The sequence below is a fragment of the Euprymna scolopes genome, chromosome 43, assembly GCF_053919585.1.
Source record: "Euprymna scolopes isolate OS-2025 chromosome 43, ASM5391958v1, whole genome shotgun sequence".
In the NCBI taxonomy this organism is placed as follows: domain Eukaryota; kingdom Metazoa; phylum Mollusca; class Cephalopoda; order Sepiida; family Sepiolidae; genus Euprymna; species Euprymna scolopes.
In genome coordinates this window covers 51,014,209-51,032,551 of record NC_136524.1, presented here as the reverse complement: position 1 = coordinate 51,032,551, position 18,343 = coordinate 51,014,209, and the positions used below count along the sequence as shown (strand labels likewise).

General features: G+C 33.8%; 1 protein-coding gene and 1 long non-coding RNA gene across 4 annotated transcripts in view; one reads left to right on the top strand and one right to left on the bottom strand.

The window, feature by feature from the left end:
- LOC145268347 (uncharacterized) overlaps nucleotides 1-13,923 on the top strand; it is a 107,876-nt gene extending 93,953 nt beyond the window's left edge. The window contains exon 2 of the long non-coding RNA XR_013864880.1: nucleotides 12,268-13,923. This is a non-coding gene — a long non-coding RNA (uncharacterized LOC145268347). The remainder of the gene's footprint in view (nucleotides 1-12,267) is intronic.
- The window catches only part of LOC145268346 (uncharacterized), a 306,384-nt gene that overhangs the window by 215,569 nt on the left and 72,472 nt on the right, over nucleotides 1-18,343 (bottom strand). The gene's annotated exons all lie outside the window — the stretch shown is intronic.

Below are 18,343 nucleotides of genomic sequence, written 5' to 3'. Positions count from 1 at the left end.
GCCCATTCCTCTCTAACTGGGCAGGCACACACTCATACACACAGAAAACTCTCCCTTATAGATATTAATCAACATTTTATTTCCAAAGTAGAAGATGTACCCAGCGTTGCCCGGTAATAAACGTAGCATTAAATGAAGTAAAAAAAAAAAAAAGAAAGACACTGAGACATGGGTATGCGAGTATTATGGCGTTTTTTTTTCTAAATAGTTCACTTCTTGTAAGTAACAAAAAAAAAATCAATCTGAGATCGAAACCAAAACCTAAAGACAGTGAGTCAAGAACGATACTCATTAGACCAGCTTGCCACCTTCTTTATAAAATTTTTCAAGGCCTCATGAAACAGTTGACAAACAGATAAAAATTCGATGAACTCCGTCATGAGGCTTTGAAACAGTTACACGGATGATTCATAAGGATGACAAAAGATGAGACTAACAAAAACACTTGGACATGGCTGCAAAAAGGAAACCTAAACAGAGAAACTGAATCCCTAATAACAGCAGCACAAGATAACGCAATTAGAACCAATTACATCAAAGCAACGATCCACAAGATACAATAAATCAGTATCTATCGGTACCATTCAATGGCACGTGTGCATACATAATAGTTAACAAGAAGGAAAAGACCTGCCAGATCCTTGATTTCACTGTTCCTGCAGGCTACAGGGTGATTATCAAGGAGATGAAGAAGTGAAGCAGGTACATGGAATTGGCCAAAAGGCTAAAAAGGTATGGAAAATAAAGAAAAATAACACTGGAAACAATCCTGAAAAACTTCGAAAAAAGAATGGGACAGATTGAAATCGTAAAGAAGATACAATGAATAATAGTTACGAAAACTGCAAAAACATTTTTTTTTAATTTTAAAAAAACAAAAAAACTCTTGAATTCAAAGATTAATGCACATCATCATCATCATCATCATCATCATCATCATCGTTCGTTTTCTCGTCTGATGCTTGAGGATAGATGTTCCGTGAATGACTTCCAACTTTTACTGTCTGTCGCCATTTTTCTTGTGGGTCAGGCCATGTATCAATAAATACAAAGTAATGCGTGCAGCAGGCGAAATCAGGAGGGCGACGCGTATATTTTATCCAATTATACCGAACAAGATGTTTCTTGTGAGATATGACAAATTTCCGAAAAACGATTGGAAGTAAATTTCACAAAAGATAAATAGAAATTATGTGCTGAAATATGAGAAAGTTCTGCTGAAAGTGAAGACGACGAAACTATTTCAATTGGTTAAATGATTCAAAACGTTGTATACATTAACTAAATTACCGTTATTTATTCTCCTTTGATTTCATTATTAAACCTGACATAATGATATGGGACAAGAAGTGAAAGAAACATAAAGTCAAAAATATTATATATATATATATATATATATATATATATATATATATATATATATATATATAATTTAAAAAAATTAAAATTGTGGGGTCTGCATACCCGCCTAGTCCACAAAGTATGGAAATAAAAAATTTAAAAATTAAAAAAAAAAACGTTTACAAGTGTTTTTGATATAGATGTACATAATAATACTTTGATAAGTATGTTTTAACTTAAATAGGGATGATATAATAAAATTGTGGCGTCTGCGTTCGTGCCTGACCCCCATAGAATGGAAATAGGCACAAACTTTAATAAAGACTTTTCATATCTATCTGCGTAAGTATACTTTGATAATTATGTTTCAGTTTGAAGAAATATGGTATAATAAAATTATGGGGTGTTCGTTCGCACCTGACCTCCATAGAACGGAATATGTCACAAAGTTTAACAAGGTTTTTTTAATATAGATCCACAGAATATTGTGATAAGTGTTTCAGTTTGAACAGGTATGGTATAATAAATTATGGGGTTTATCTATTTTATTTTTACTTTCATCATATTTTGGTTTGGTTTTGATACCCCCAAATTCGAAGCTATCTCTTTACAACCCCTATCATACTTTCATAAATCAGAATCCATTTTCTGTAGTCTGTCTTTGAACCCAGTCAACGACGGGTACTTTTGCTAGTATATATATATATATATATATATATATATATATATATATATATATATATATATATATATATATAACCGTTAAATATATATATATATATATATATATATATAACCGTTAAATATATATATATATATATATATATATATATATATATATATATATATATATATATATATATATATATATATATATATATATATATATATATATATATATAGGACAACAAGAGTATGAAATGAAGACACAAAACTATATATTGGTAGATATAGAATGGATCATTTACTGAATAATGGAATACAGGCAAAATTTGGGGGATAGAAGGGCATTTCGAAGCCTAATGCTTCTCATCAGAAGAGTAGAAAAGGTACTAGGTAGCATGGAGAAGATGCGGCGTTTAGTGTAAGGTTCATTAGGGATGAAAAAGATTAAGAGGAATTATAGAATGTTGGGGGAAACTTTATTGAATTCTAAATAAATAAGGAGAAGCTTATTATATATAGTATGGTATATAAGAATATATATGGTCCTTAACATAGTATTGAGATTAAGGGGTATATGTTTTATGGTTAAATAGGGTGTATTGTTGCTGTGTGGTAATTTATTTTAACGGTTTGTGGGGTGTCTATTTTCTATGGAGTGGGTAATTTTGATTAAATTTGATTAGTGCCACCTAAACGGCAAATGGTGGCTATAAATCCGCTTTTCGATTGACTAGCCTTAATTTAAACCTTTGCTCCTTCCAGTTTTGTGATGGACGCAACAGCAAAGACGTCACGTTTTTTTTTTTTTTTTTTTTTTCACATTCTTTTCCTCCTTTACGGTACGGGTTCGAGCCTGTTTGCCTACTACCACATTTTTTTTTTTTTTTTTTGCTCAGCACACGCCTCCAAACACTCGGGTAACACCAGGCACCTCGGCTAGTATGAAATAATTATAAATGGTCAAGGAGGAGGAAAAGTAGCCAGACCTGCACTGAAGTGTGCAGAGCTTTAGAAGTTTTATTGTTGCACAAATCTCAAAAGACCAAGAGTTGTTGCCAGCGAGAAATCAATGATAAACGATTGTTGTGATAACGCAAATTCAGTTACAAAAGTTATCCAAAGATGTAGAGAGTACTGGAAATCTGGGCAGACTTGTTGTTACCCTGACTCCACTTCTTATAGTCAGTGAGTAATCACTGTTGATGACCTGTTTGAGAACAACAACAAAACAAGAATTGCATATTTTATCTGAAGAGCTTCACCATATGATTGAGTACAAAACTTCTACCTGGAAGAAAGTGTTCCCTTGTGTCCACACGTGTGGATTAGTTGATTTAATGAAGCACTTGCTGAAGGTATGTTGAAAGCTGTATTTTTTTACTGCAAGAAATCATAAATTTTCTACGCTACCCCTCTCCGCCCCCCCCCCAAAAAAAGGCATCAGTCTCAAATAATACTAAACAAAATAGTCGTGAAGTGTTGAGAAAGATGGAAAGACCAATGCGCACTAACCAGATCTCAGAGAAGACCAGTGGTCATTATAAGCAAGAAATCAATGGTTAGCAGCAAATTCTTTTGAGGTGGAGAGTACCAGAATCTGGGGAGACTTGTTGTCACCCAGATTCCAGGGAACACCACTGATTGTTATCAGTGAACAATCGCTGATGATTACCTGTTTCAGAACTCCTAAGGAGTAAATAATTAGAGTTGTGTTCTTTTACATATTTTCACAGTCCTCACATGTACATCACCTGTTCTTCCCGGATGGTCATCCAATCCGATACTCCAAGCTGCTTAACTTTGCTGATCTCACAAGAACGTGTACGTCAACAGATCTAAAGCAATGCACGTCTGAATATTTCATGTTGGGTTGATACTAGAAAAAAAAAAATGTAGCTTGTCTCCGAAACCGTCCTCTCAAATCATTCCGTGAATAATTTGCAGTCTCAATTGGCAAGTAGTTATAATGAAACAGGTTTTTAGTTAGCCTGCGGTCTCCTAAAAGCAGGATATAATTTATTTGCTCAACCTTATGTATAATGTACAGCTATTATAGCTGACTCTCTCTCTCTTTCTCTACATATAATGTATAGGAACATTTTATTTCTCCAACATTTTTCTTCTTTTTTTTTTTCTTTTTTCTTTGCAGTTGACTTTGGTGTTGGGCTGTGTTATGATTAGGGCTATGACAACAGCATATTCTTTTCATTGTTTGCACTCTCAAGTATATATCCAACACAGTTAATCACCTAAAAACCACATTACTATATAAAAGCATATAGGATTTCAACAGATACACACTCGAGAGTCAAAACAATGAAAAGAATATGCTGTTGTCTTAGCCCTAGTTATGATATTTTACTGTTGAGATCATCATCATCATCATCATCATCATCATATAATAGATAATGTATTTTGTCGGTCTGTCAAAGTCAGACCAAGTAGCATTTAAACTGTTTACCCAAATTTTGTTACTAACTAACCAATTGTCATTTGTTATTGTTGCACCATGTTATTTGTGATATAATAACATACTTTGCTTCAATTTATGTAAAAGATTACTTAATCTGACCCGGACAACTGGTAATATGAAATATTCTTAAATAATCACCTAAAAATTTAAAAAAAAAAAAAAATCAGAAAGGGGGTAACTCATATTTAAGATAGGAGTTGTCTACCATGTATCTTCGTCGTCATCATCATCATCATTATCAACATCATCATCGTCGTCAGTTTAATGTCCGTTTTACATGCTGGTACATGTTGAATGGCTTTTGGAAATTAACTTCCAAACCAACCTATCCCTAGCCGGCTTCAACCCCCAAGTTCAACAGAGATTAGACCATTCCTGTAATTACCTGATCCCTGTTGATTGTGGTGTAATGCTGCTTCTGTGCAGTCCTATGAGGTCCACCCTCCCAGGCTTTGCCTTCTCTCTTTGAAGGCATTAGTTTATTGCTAATTGCTTGAGTGGCCCTTACCAGAGAATATCGACTGGACTGCCCGCCACGTTTTGCGGGTCAGAGTGCTTCTCCTCAGGGGCGCTGACTTCTCAATCACATTTTCCAACCCTGGGGTGGGGTCACAGATTTTGCCGTTGGCGAGAACTAAATACTAGCCAGATTTATCCGTTTTTCTCTAAAAAAAGAATCCCTTCTTATCGTTTCCTTCCATATTTTTCTTTGCCTCCCCTTTAAAACTAGACCTGCTATCTCAACTGTTCTACATCTACTAACACAAAAACTTTCATTCATCTATTCTTTTAACATGGTCATACATTCGAAGTCTCCTGGTCTGCACACATCTTCCTATACTGTCCAAATTGAATATCCCTCTAAGATCATCAGATCTAAGCCAGTCTTTGAGACTCACATTACAATAATTCTATCATTTCTTTCCATGCAACGCATGTCCTCAATCCTCATCGAATAGATTTCACGTTCATACAATTTTTTTTTTTTTCATGGAGTTCACCACTTATCAAGGCCACTCGGGGATAAATGTTATTGTGTGTACAGTAATCAATGAGATAGTGTAGCAATAGTATTAGAGAATTGATAAGATGTCATTACTTAGGGGGGGACGGTTCATCAGGAATTTGTTTGTGTTGGACTTGAAGAGATCCAGGTTGAAGTCGGGAGGGAAACAGGCAAGCGGAATAGAGTTCCACAGGCGTGCAGTTCTAAGAAAGAAGCTTTGTTCATGGAATCTATGTTTTGATTTAGGCACAGATAAGGAGTGGGGAAAATTATTGACGGTGGTTTCAGCTAGTCGGGTGTTTTTTGAAAAAGATTGGCGAGGGGGGACCAGAGAATGGAGCTCAGACGAGCACTTGCCATGGAAATAACGATAGAACAAAGACAGGCTCGCTACGTCTCTTCTGTGGGAAAGAGGTTGCAGGGAAGAGAAAAGGGCATCCCCCACCAAGTCATGAAGTCTATTTTGTACTCTGTCAAGGCAGGATAGGCTGTTTTTAGTAGCTCCTGCCCAGATGTTGCAGCAGTACTCCATCTTTGGACGTATTTGGCTTTTATATAGATAGACAATTGCATCATTAGTGAGATATCTTCTGGAGTGGTAGAAGGATCCCACTATTTTCCCAGCGACCTTGGCCACAGACTTGATGTATGTATTCCATTTAAGATCAGGAGTAAAGGTCAAACTCAGAAGCTTATCAAAACATGGGGCCTCCCCTAGACGAGAGCCATCCGTTTCAATTGATACCAGATGGGGATCAGTGCGTTTATGATGTAGAGATAGGAGCTTGGTCTTAGATGCATTAAAGGTAACTAGCCACCTCTTCCCCCACTGTACCACGCGCTCAAGATCAGAGGAGAGAGAATCAGAGAGAACATCATCATTTACAGCCTTTGACGTGTTGCCATAGATGGTCGTGTCATCAGCATAGATGTCAACGAAGGATTTTAGTATGTGTTTTGGGAGATCATTGATGTAGATCAGGAAGAGAGTTGGGCCCAGTATAGACCCTTGAGGGACACCAGCATTAATACTGTGGGCCTCTGATTTCTGCCCATCAACCACTACTCTTATGAGCCTATCTGAGAGAAATGACTTAATGATAGAGAAAACATTTCCAGTTATACCGTAGCTTGAAATCTTGTGTAGTAGGCCCTTATGTCAAACCTTATCGAAGGCCTTTGATATGTCGAGAGCAGTTGCCCTAGAAATGAAGCCTTTGTCGAGAGATTCGCTAATCCTATGAGATATAACCATTAGCACATCTGCATACACATGTCTGACAGACTCTTCTCTTGGTCGACAATGGTAATGCTATGCTGGTTAGTAATGACAGAAATTTTCTGAACTCACTCCATCTATAGTTATCCATGTGTGTGAATAAATGAAAATTTAAAAAAAAAAAGTGACTTCAATGCATTGCAGGCAATGCCAGGCAGGGACGACTAGTTTACTACTACTACTACTACTGCTGCTGCTGCTGCTTCTGCTGCTGCTTCTGCTGCTATCACTACTACTTCTATTACCACTTCTACTACTACTGGTACGACTACTACCACTACTACTACAAGTACTACTGTTACTTCTACTACTAATGCTACAACTACTATTTGTGCTGCTACTACTACTGCTACTTCTACTACTTCTAATATTACTAATGCTACTACTGTTGCTACTACTTCTAGTATTGCTACTGCTACTGCTACTGCTACTACTACTAGTGCTAATGCTTATCAATAAGCATCTTAAAAGATTCTCAGCTTTTTTTATCCTGTGATGCAGGGTGACCACCAACTAACATTAAATCTGGCACAAGATTCAATATACTGTTGCACTACTACTACTACTACTACTACAACTACTACTACTACTAATAATAATAATAATAATAATAATAATAATAATAATAATAATAATTATAAATTTCTTTGAAAACAATGAAGGCCAGTTTTACCAAAATGTGAACGGAGGAAAAACAAGAACAGAGCAACCAAACCTGACAGAAACAAAACGCTACTGGAGCACAATATGGGAAGACCAACAAGATCATAATAGAAATGTCGAATGGCTGAAACAAATGAAAGAATAGTCACAGCAAATCGGAGAAGGAACAGAGAATGAAATCAGCAAGAAAACCCTCAAGACAACCCTACAAAACATGGCAAACTGGAGAGCACCACGTCACAATGGAATATATGCATATTGGTTTTAAAAATTTACAACACTACATGAAAGGCTAATGTGCCAGAATAGATGACCAAAAGTAGAACCACTTTGATGCATTAAGACGCAGAAAATGGGACCATCTCCAACAACTACAGACCTATAACATGCCTACCTACAATGTGGAAAATACTAACAACACAAGTAGAGTAACAAATTTATCATTCACTTAATAATCACGAACTACACTCTGAGGAACAGGAAGGATGCCAAAACAGAAAAGAAGGGTCACATAACCTATTGTGCATAGACCAAAAGATGTTGAAGGAGGTAAAAAGTAGAAAATAAAAAGAACTTAGCTATAGCCTGGATCGAATACAAGAAGGCATATGACAAATCGCCCAAGCACGACTAATAAAATGCCTGAGAATGTACAAAATAATTCAAAACCTGAGAAGATGTACCCGCCAAGCAGACGTACAAAAATGGATGATAAAAGATAAAACTACACTGATATGAAAAGACACTGAAAAGGGGACCACTCCCAGCAACTATAGACCTATAACATGCTTACCAACCATGTGGAAAATCTTAACAGCACAACTGAAAGAAAAAATTTGCAAATTGACGACTAGTTACCAAGGAATAGAAAAGATGCCAAAAAGGAAAAGGAGAAACATATGACCTACTAAACATAGGACAAAAGATCCCGAAGAAGGTAACAAGTAGAAAAAAAATAATATAGCCATGTCGTTGTCTTTATTACATGTGCATTTGTTTTGATCAACTCTACTCGTAATATCTCTCATTCAAACTCTCCAGTCTGTATTTGCTAATTTCGATCGTCACCTTTCGATTCTATGTAATTGTGGTAATCAGAGAAGAGTTTCAAGTATGCGCTCGGTTAACAGACAAATATAAATCAGACGGTCACTTTTTGAATCTTAGGATCAATTACAAGAAAGCATATAATAGCATCCCACAAGCATGGCTATAAGAATGTCTGAGAATGTACAAAATACCAGGCAACATTATCAATTTAATAGATAATGCAATTTACTGTTCATGATAATCGTGATGCCTCTAAATAATATACTAAGAAAAAAACAAGCCAGATACAAGTTCATTAATGCAGATGAAAGAATGAACCACATAATGTACATGGATGACCTGAATCTGTTTGGAAAAACCAAAAAGAAACTAAGACACTAATATATACAACCATAATCTTCAGCCAAGATATCCAAATGAAATTCGGTATGGAAAAGTGTGCATTACTGATCATGAGAAGGGGAAAATTGGAAGCAACGAAAGGTATGATACTACCTACCCAAACAGAGATGAGGACACTAGGTGAATGTGACACCTACAAATACTTGGGAATTCTGGAAACAGACGCCATCAAAGCAACAGAAATGAAAGAGAATTAAAAAGGAATACCTAAAAAGAACAAGAAACTTAATTAAAGGAATAAACACATGGACAGTGTCACTAGTAAGATACTCTGGACCGTTTATAGGTTGGACAAAAGAAGAACTGAGGTATCTCGACAAGAAGACCAGGAAACTCATGACTATACACAATGCACTACACCCAAAGTGTGATACTGACCAATTCTATGTTAAAAGGAAAAACGGAGGAAGGGGATTAGTTTGTATAAAAGACTGTGTAAATAACACAAAAAAATAGAAAACTACATAATGCAGAACATCAAATAATCACTGCACCAAGAGACATTGAAAAAATGAACAAGACAGAAAAAGAAGAGACGGTAGAAAAGATGAGGAAAGAAAAATGGGAAGAGAAAATGTGACGATTCATAAGCATGACAAAAGATGAAACTAATGAAAACACGTGGACATGACTACAAAAAGGAAACTTAAACAGAGAAACTGAATTCCTAATGACATCCACACAAGATGGCGCAGTTAGAACCAACCACATCAAAGCAAGGATCGAAAAGACACAAGAAAACAGCAAATGCATACTCTGTAGACAAAGAGACGAAACAATAAACATAATAAGGGAATGGAGCAAACTAACCCAAAAAAGAATATAAAAATAGAAACGATCAAGTGAGGAAGGCCGTACACTAGAAATTATGATGCAATTGCAGCTTGAACGCCCAACACAAACCAGGAATAAAACTTGAAAATAAACGTTACAACATCCTATGGGGCATGGATATATAAACGAATAAACCCATCCAAGCAAGAAGACCAGATGTCATAATAGTTAACAAGAAGGAAAAGGCCTGCCATATTGGAGATTTTGCCGTTCCAGCAGAGTACAGAGTGAAGATTAAGGAGACAGAGAAGCGGAGCAAATACATGGAGAACACTTAAAAGCATACGGACAATGAAGAAAGTTAAGATAACACCACTAATTTTAGGAGCGCTGGAACAATACCGAAAAAACTTTGGAAAAAGAATGGGAGAGATTGGAATAAGGGGGATGACTGAGAAGATACAATGGATAAAAATAATGAAAACAACTGAAATATTAAGGAAAACCCTTAAATGTGGAGACTAATACATGTGAACTACAGGCACAAGCCGAACATATAAAACTGCTACAGATATAAAATACAAAGAAGTATCACATGGAATAATGAAAAATGTAAACACTTCATCAAATCTCCACACTAAAGTAATGTACTTGCAATAACCCTTATCCCTGAGTGGCTTCCGGGCCTTGATAAGTGGTGATCACTGTGTAAAAAAAAAAATTTAAAAAACTGAAACTGTATAATTGTAAGTTAACACCCCCCCCCTGCGCCTCTGCCTTCGGCCCCCTTCCCCCGTTTCTTTTTTTTTTTTATGTGGGTGTATCACCATAAACCTGATCAGTATCAGATGGGTGACCATTTGAGAATACCAGTTGATGCATGTGGGAGAAAACCCTTGAATGTGGAGACTAATACACATGAGCTACAGGCACAAGCAGGACACAGAGAAACGACTACAGATGTAAAACACAAAGGAACAATCACATGGAATCATAAAAACTGAAACGGTATAATTGTAAATTAACCCCCTGCGTCTCTGTTTTTTCGTCCGGCATTTCAAAACAAACACGGTTGAGAAACAGCGTGCGGATTTTCTTTTAATAGCTGACTTTCTTCTCCAACTCAACACCATGATAAGAACGAAGCAGAAAAAAAAAGAAAGAAAATGTACAGAATTCTGAAGATGAAGTCTTACTTCGAAATATATTAATTCTAAACAGCCGCTTACCATTGATTTCTTGCTAGCAGCAACCATTGGTCCCCACTGGAATTTGAGTGAAACCAATGGCCGCTGCTAGCGAGAAATCAATGGAAAGCGGCTGTTGTGATAATGCAAATTCATTTGCAAATGATATCAAGAGGTGGAGAGTACTGGAAAACTGGGGAGACTTGTTGTTCACCCAGCTTCTAGGGAATACCACTGTTTGTTTTCAAGGAGAGATCCTTTATGACCTGTGTGAAAGCCCCTTATGAGTCAATAATAATAATGATAATAATAATAAGAAGAAGAAGAAAAAGAAGAAGAAGAAGAAAAATAATAATAAAAATATTAATAATAATAATAAAAATATTAATAATAATAATAAAAATATTAATAATGAAAAGAATAATAAAAAGAATAATATAATAATAATAAAAAATAATAATTATTATAATAATAATAATAAAAATAATAATAAAAATAGTAATAATTATTAAAAAAAATAATAAAAATAATAAAAATAATAATAATAAAATAATAATAAAAATAATAATAATTAAAATAATAATAATAATAATAAAATAATAATAATAAAAATAATAATAATAATAATAAAAATAATAATAAAAAATAATAAAAAATAATTATAATAAAATAATAATAATATTAATAATAAAAATAATAACACTTATAATCATAATAATAATAATAATAATAATAAAATTAATAAAATTAATAAAATTAATAATAATAATAATAAAAATAATAACACTTATAATCATAATAATAATAATAATAAAAATAATAATAAAATTAATAAAATTAATAATAATAATAATAATAATAATAAAATTAATAAAAATAATAAAAATAATAATAATAATAAAATTAATAAAATTAATGAAAATAATAATAATAATAATAAAATTAATAAAAATAATAATAATAATAATAAAATCAATAAAATTAATAATAATAATAATAATAATAATAATAATAATAATAATAATAATAATAATAATAATAATAATAATAATAATAATACAGGATTTCTCCTTGAAATATATAATGCAACACGGGCACATCACTGTGCAGAGGTTATTTTACTAAACATGTAAGATTTGCAATAAAAATGCAAAAAAACAAATGGATAAATAAATCACTTCGCTTTTATCCTCTGCCTTAACACTGAAATATTTCTATTGATTGCATTCCATGATTCCTCTCCCTTTATCTTTCGCTCAATGCTTCAATAAAACTACTAGGGACGTTCCAACAATAATGCCTCTTATTTTTTTTTTTTTTTTTGTTGTTTTTATTCTGACCGAATGGATCAGAGGAGATTGCAAATTACATTATGATGACTCAACTTATGCATTCATGACCTGAAAGTTTCCTCTCTCTTTTGCAGATATTGACAAAAAATAGATATGCATAGTGTGAGACCAAAAAGGCAACTCCTGTCATGGGCGTGTGTCAGAAGCAGAGATGCGGCATTAATGAATTCCTCTACGCAGAAAAAATTTGTACCGGTCAGTATTCACAGGCGCCCGTTGGACGTTTACAAAGCCGATGCAGTTGATGTCAGCACAGTTAGAAGATGGGTTCGTCGATTTCAGAGTGACACTAGAAATGTGAGTGACAAAGTATGCTACGGCTTTTTATGACTGAGGCATCGCTTATCGTTGGCAAAAACGCATTGAGAATGGTGGTGACTATGTAGAAAGAAAGAAATTTCGAGGCAGAAAAGGTTGCTCGTTTTAAATTATCCCTTTTTTTCTATCTCTTCTCCATTTTACTTTTGGAGTTTTCAAAAATAGGAGGCTTTACTTTTGGGACGATCTGTACCAGACGAAATTGCAACAACCACAAGTAGGGGCGAATTCTCACGGCTGGAGATTTTGAATGTGCTTCCTTCTTGGCTTGTCCAATCAGAAGCCAGCTCTCAGTCATGTGACCGAGTTTATAAAACGTTAAACCGGCAACTCACGTTCTCTCTCTCTCTCTCTCTCTCTCTCTCTCTCTCTCTCTCTCTCTCTCTCTCTCTCTCTCTCTCTCTTGCTTTACAGATCTTGGACTGACAATAACTCCACGTAGAGCAGACCTGTCCACCCCCAGCTTTTCTCTAGGGACTCAATAGACCTCACCCAGCCTTTGGGCTTGGGGTTTGACTAAGATGCGAATACAAACGAACCAACATGGTTATCTCTACACACGCGGACCTCAACGCGGTACACAGACGAACTTTCTTTCTCGTCCTACAATTCTGTCTCCTTTCGTGACACACACTTCTACCACTAACTTATGGGAGGCAAATAATTCATCATGGCTATGTATCATAACTTCAACACACACACATGAACACTTTTCTTATTCAACAGACCTATCTAATATTTAATCTACGTCTCCACACCGAAACTCTTTCTACGACTAAACCTTTTTTCCATACAGAAACCCGTTTCTTTATTTTTACTAACGAAGATAACCAATAAAGCCGTTCTTTAAATGTTAGAATAAGATTTCTCGTCTCCATGCCTTCCCATTTCTACAGATCCTTGTACATATCCTTATTATAAAAGACTTCCTGTCATGGACGTGCGTCAGACGTAGATATGCAGCATTAATGAATGTTTATCAATACTGTAATGTGAAAAAATAAAAATAAAAATAACCGTATTTTATGTAAAAGGAAAAGGGAGTACAGTGAAATCACAGTTGGTAAACGTAATTCGTTTCTAAGCGCGGTCTATAAACCATTTTGTTTCGCAAACCGAAAATGTTTCTCTACAATAAATTAAAAAAATAAATAAATAAAATAAAATTGATTAATTAATTTCTAGCCATCGATTTATAATTTTACTCGTATTTCTTAACAATATTTCCCGCGTGAAACGTCCCACGATGCAATAAATGTGTAACGATAATGTTGGAATAAGTGGTCGTTTAAAATGTTTTATTATATTCGTGTTATTGATCGAACTTATAATCTTTTCACCTGAGGTGCGGGGAGAGGTTTGTTTTATCGCCAATATGTAGCTTTATTACGTAATAAAAGATTTGGATGTATTACTAATCGTTTATTAACTACCGCTTCCATTATTTTTACTTTTTTATTTTTATTTGCTTGTTAATATCTTTTATACTACAGGTATTTTTGTGCTTATTAAGACGGAGTCGACAAATTGATTTTCTTAAATACAATAAAATACGTATTATATACGTTTGAAGCCAAAACAACGCATAATTACAAAATAATCAGACATTTATTTTGTTTGAAATTTATATTGAAATTCATAAATACATTTCGAAAATATACTTCATCATCAGTATAACTTTCCTTCTATTTTTTTTTTTTTTTTTTTTTGCCATGTTGTTGTTGGAGCAGAACATCAACAAGTAGAAGTCCGTTTGTTGTTTTTACGGTAGTTTTGTTTAATGTCGGAACGGTGCGTTGTTCACGTGGACTTCACGTTAAGATGTTTTAAGCAAAAAGAATATTACGTACTTAATTGTTATGCCGAAAATAGTAATATATCCAAAAATTGCGAAAATTCATCGAGTAGAACAACTGCTATTATGTATCTAGTAAAAAAAAAAAAAAAAAAAAAGCTGGTGGTCGCCATTATAATTCAATCTAAAAATCGCGTTCCTAGTTATGTCCCCTGCGAATGAAACCTTCACCGTTCACTTTATAGCATCTACGAAAATGCAATTTTACTCAATTTTTCGTAAAAAATTACTTTTAAATATAAATAACTTTCTACTGGATGAATTTTTTGTAATTTTTTGATATATTACTATTTCCAGCATGACAATTAAGTGTGTAATATTGTTTTTTGCTTAAAACAGCATATTTATAAAAATCTATCTGTTGACGGTATCTTAATAAGCATAAGATGTAACTAAACGAAGCAAAAAAATATTTCCGAGTAATGTTCTTTCTTAGAACTGCACACCTATGGAATTTTCTTCCGTTTTTCTGCTTTTCAGCTGACTACAATATGGTTGTCTTCAAGTCTAACGTAAACAATTTTTTGATGAGCTGTTCCACATAAGTTAACAAATTTACCGAATCTCCATTATTTAACGGTTACTATATTGTCCAATTTCTACTGTACACTCTTTAACCCTTATCCTCGAGTGGCCTCTTGGGCTTGATAAGTGAAGATACCTATGTAAAAAAAAGATGTTGGGTATGTTCGGCTACTTATTTAACCTTCGTTTGTACCGGTCTCTGAGCAGTTAAGTGGATGTGCTGAGTATTCTGAAAGGGAGTATTATTTTCAATATATTTTCGGGGGGAGGGGCTCAAAGTCCTTCACTCGGCCAACACCGGATACATGTTGCTGATTAATAATGCTTTTGTGAATAAATAGTAGCAGTAACAAAATCAATCAATCCTGCACCGCATCAATAAATAAGTTGATAGCCGTAAAGATATTCTTTTAACTTCCAAAAATCCTTTTGGTTTAATAATTGCTTTATTGGTTCATTTTTTTTTATTCATTTTAAAACAAGATTCCTTGCCCCATCTCTCCTCATTTATATATATATATATATATATATATATATATATATATATATATATATATATATATAATTTAAAGGAGATTAGAACAATAGTCTAAGAGCTGAGTGTATTTCAATGTAACAGTGAAATTACTAGTTTAATTAAAATGCAGGAAAGAGAAAGTGCTCGTTGTAATTTAGATATATAATAAGACCTTGCTTATTAAAAAAACTATATGTAATTATTGTACGTAACTTGATGTCTACCACAATAAAAAGCATTGTTTTCCGAAACGATCGTACAGATAATTGATTTTGTTGTTGTTCCTTCTTATGAAACGGATTTTTAATTTAATTATAATTTGATTTTTAAATTTTAAATTATCAATCACATTACTTAATATATATGTGTGTGTGTGTGTGTGTGTGTGTGTGTGTGTGTGTGTGTGTGTGTGTGTGTGTGTGTGTGTGGTCAAAGAATGAAAGAATGAGAGTTCAATATAGAAACGTTGTTTTAATTTGAATAAAATAAAATACACATCAAGTGCGCTTGAAAGCCAAATCACAACTTAATGTTAGGAAAATAAACAAATATTTTACTTGTTTGAATTTATCTCATTCTTTGGGGTTATTCTTGCGTTACCTGCGCACAGTTCAAACAATTCAAAATACAACCGTCAGATACAACGCGCGGCGCTATACAGACTCCTTTCTCCAAATTAACAACATGGCAAGAAAGCAGAAAAAGAAAAAAAAAAGAACACACTGAAGATGGAGTATACCTCTGAAATATATTTGTGATAAATATCAAACAAGTAAAATATTTGTTTATTTTCCTAATATTACGTTGTTATTTGGTTTCAAGCACATTTGATGCGTATTTTATTATATATATATATATATATATATATATAATTAATAATTATTACGTGCATAAAAGTAAGTCATCTATATACATGCATGTTTCAGAGTTTATTCCTCATCAGTATAGCTAGACTTAATTGACGAGGATCGAACCTACAACCCCTCGAAAAGTAATATAGTGTGTTACCACGCAACTACCGGGCCCTTGTCAACTTTTATGCACGATTTTTATCGCTATAAACGTAAGATTGTTGAATTTTATTTATTTTTTGTTAGTGATTCCGTACTAATTTCTTTCTTTTTCGCTCCCTGAGCGTTTAAGAATCGCCCACATTTTTATATATAGCTGACCTGATTTCATATCTATGCTCCGTTCTTACAATAGTTCTCTTGGTGTTTTTTCGTTTTGAAAAAGAGAAGTATATACTCGAAATTATCAAAGGCATTCTTACCATCATGATTATATCAAATAACTAGCAGGACCCGTGTACTGGCGTTGCCCGGTGGAAGTATGCCCCCCCCTAATCCATTTGTAAAAGAAATAAAAACAATTAAACTACGGTTGTTAGTGGGAGCCACTTAGGCCCCATAAAATAGCGGGCACTGGTGCCCGTGATCAAAATGAATGTACCGTAGCAAAGTACCAACGCATTTCATATATATTGAAGTTTTTGGCTCCCAAATAATAGCGCCTTTTATATTATCAATTGTTCCGAAAAAATATGGAAGGTTATAAAAAGAGATATGTTACGGAAATAAGATTGTTGGGAAAAAATAAGTTCGTTTTATTTCGTTCAATAAACTTCTGTATTTGTTTCTTTTTCGGCATAATAATAAAAAACGCAACTGTTTGGGAGCCAACCTCTTCAATATAGTCACGCGTTACCTTGTTCAATATATCCATATTAAGCTTCGTGTTTTTTTCTTTATCGCCATAATAATAAAAAAACGCAAATATTTGGCAGCTAACCTCTTCAATTTAGTCTCGAGTTAGCATCTTCAATATAGCCACATTTTCCATATAGCATTATTGAAAGTAATGTCCAAGGTTTAAAAAAGTAAATTGGTTGTTTCTCACCGTCTTTTACATTTATCCTAATTCAGCAATATTTATAGGTTTTCTAGTAATCTGTAAACGAATAATACATGTGAAATTGTCGCTGGCAAATAGTTTTGGTATGAATCAAACAGCGCGCGCACAAACGTTGTTTGATTGGCCGTAGAAAAGCATAACGTTTTATGGCGACAATTGTACATACAGTATTCAGTACCATAATATCGGAAAACATATAAAATGTTGTCAAATCGCATGGAAAAGAGAAAACAACAACTACACTTCCGTTTTTTGTTAATCGTTTTTTGTTTTTGTTTGGTTTTTTATTTTTTAGTAGAAATCTTTATATAAAAGGCGCAAATATTTAGGAGCTACACTCTTCAATATATAAATATGTATGTAATGCGGCGGTTTTAAACATCACAAATATACATGTAGTATATTTAATAGTAAAAAGAATTCGAGAAACTGTAATTATCTAGACGCCGGGCGCAATGATATGTTTTTAGTGAGCTATATTTTAATGTTAGTAAGCGTTCGTTTATAAAACAAAGAACTGAGAATTTTCAGAACTCAGCCAATAAGAATGGACGGACTTTGGAGAGGGAGCCTTTATTATTTATGAGTAGGAAATAAGAAAGATTATGTTATGTGCATGTATCTATTAGCCAGTTACGGTCTATGTAATCACATAATCTGTAGAACATGTAGAATTCATCTCGGGTGACAACTGGTAGCAGTGGTAGTACTAAATATTTAGAGAGAGAAATAGGGACTCTTTCCTCTAACGATGTTGCGATTGTGATGGTGTTGCTCGTGGCATGCGATGTAGCATTTTATTATAAAGACTAAATGTGTATAAAATGGTTATCAAAAGCTATATAAGATAGTTGTTATTAACCTAGATGTATTGCATTTGTATGTGGCATCTGTTGTTGCAAATCTACGATACTTTGGTCCAGAGGGGAATTTCTGCAGGCATTTTATTATATAGGAGATCAGTTCACATTGGCTGATTTATATATTTTGGAAAATTAATAGACATACTAAGATTCGTTCG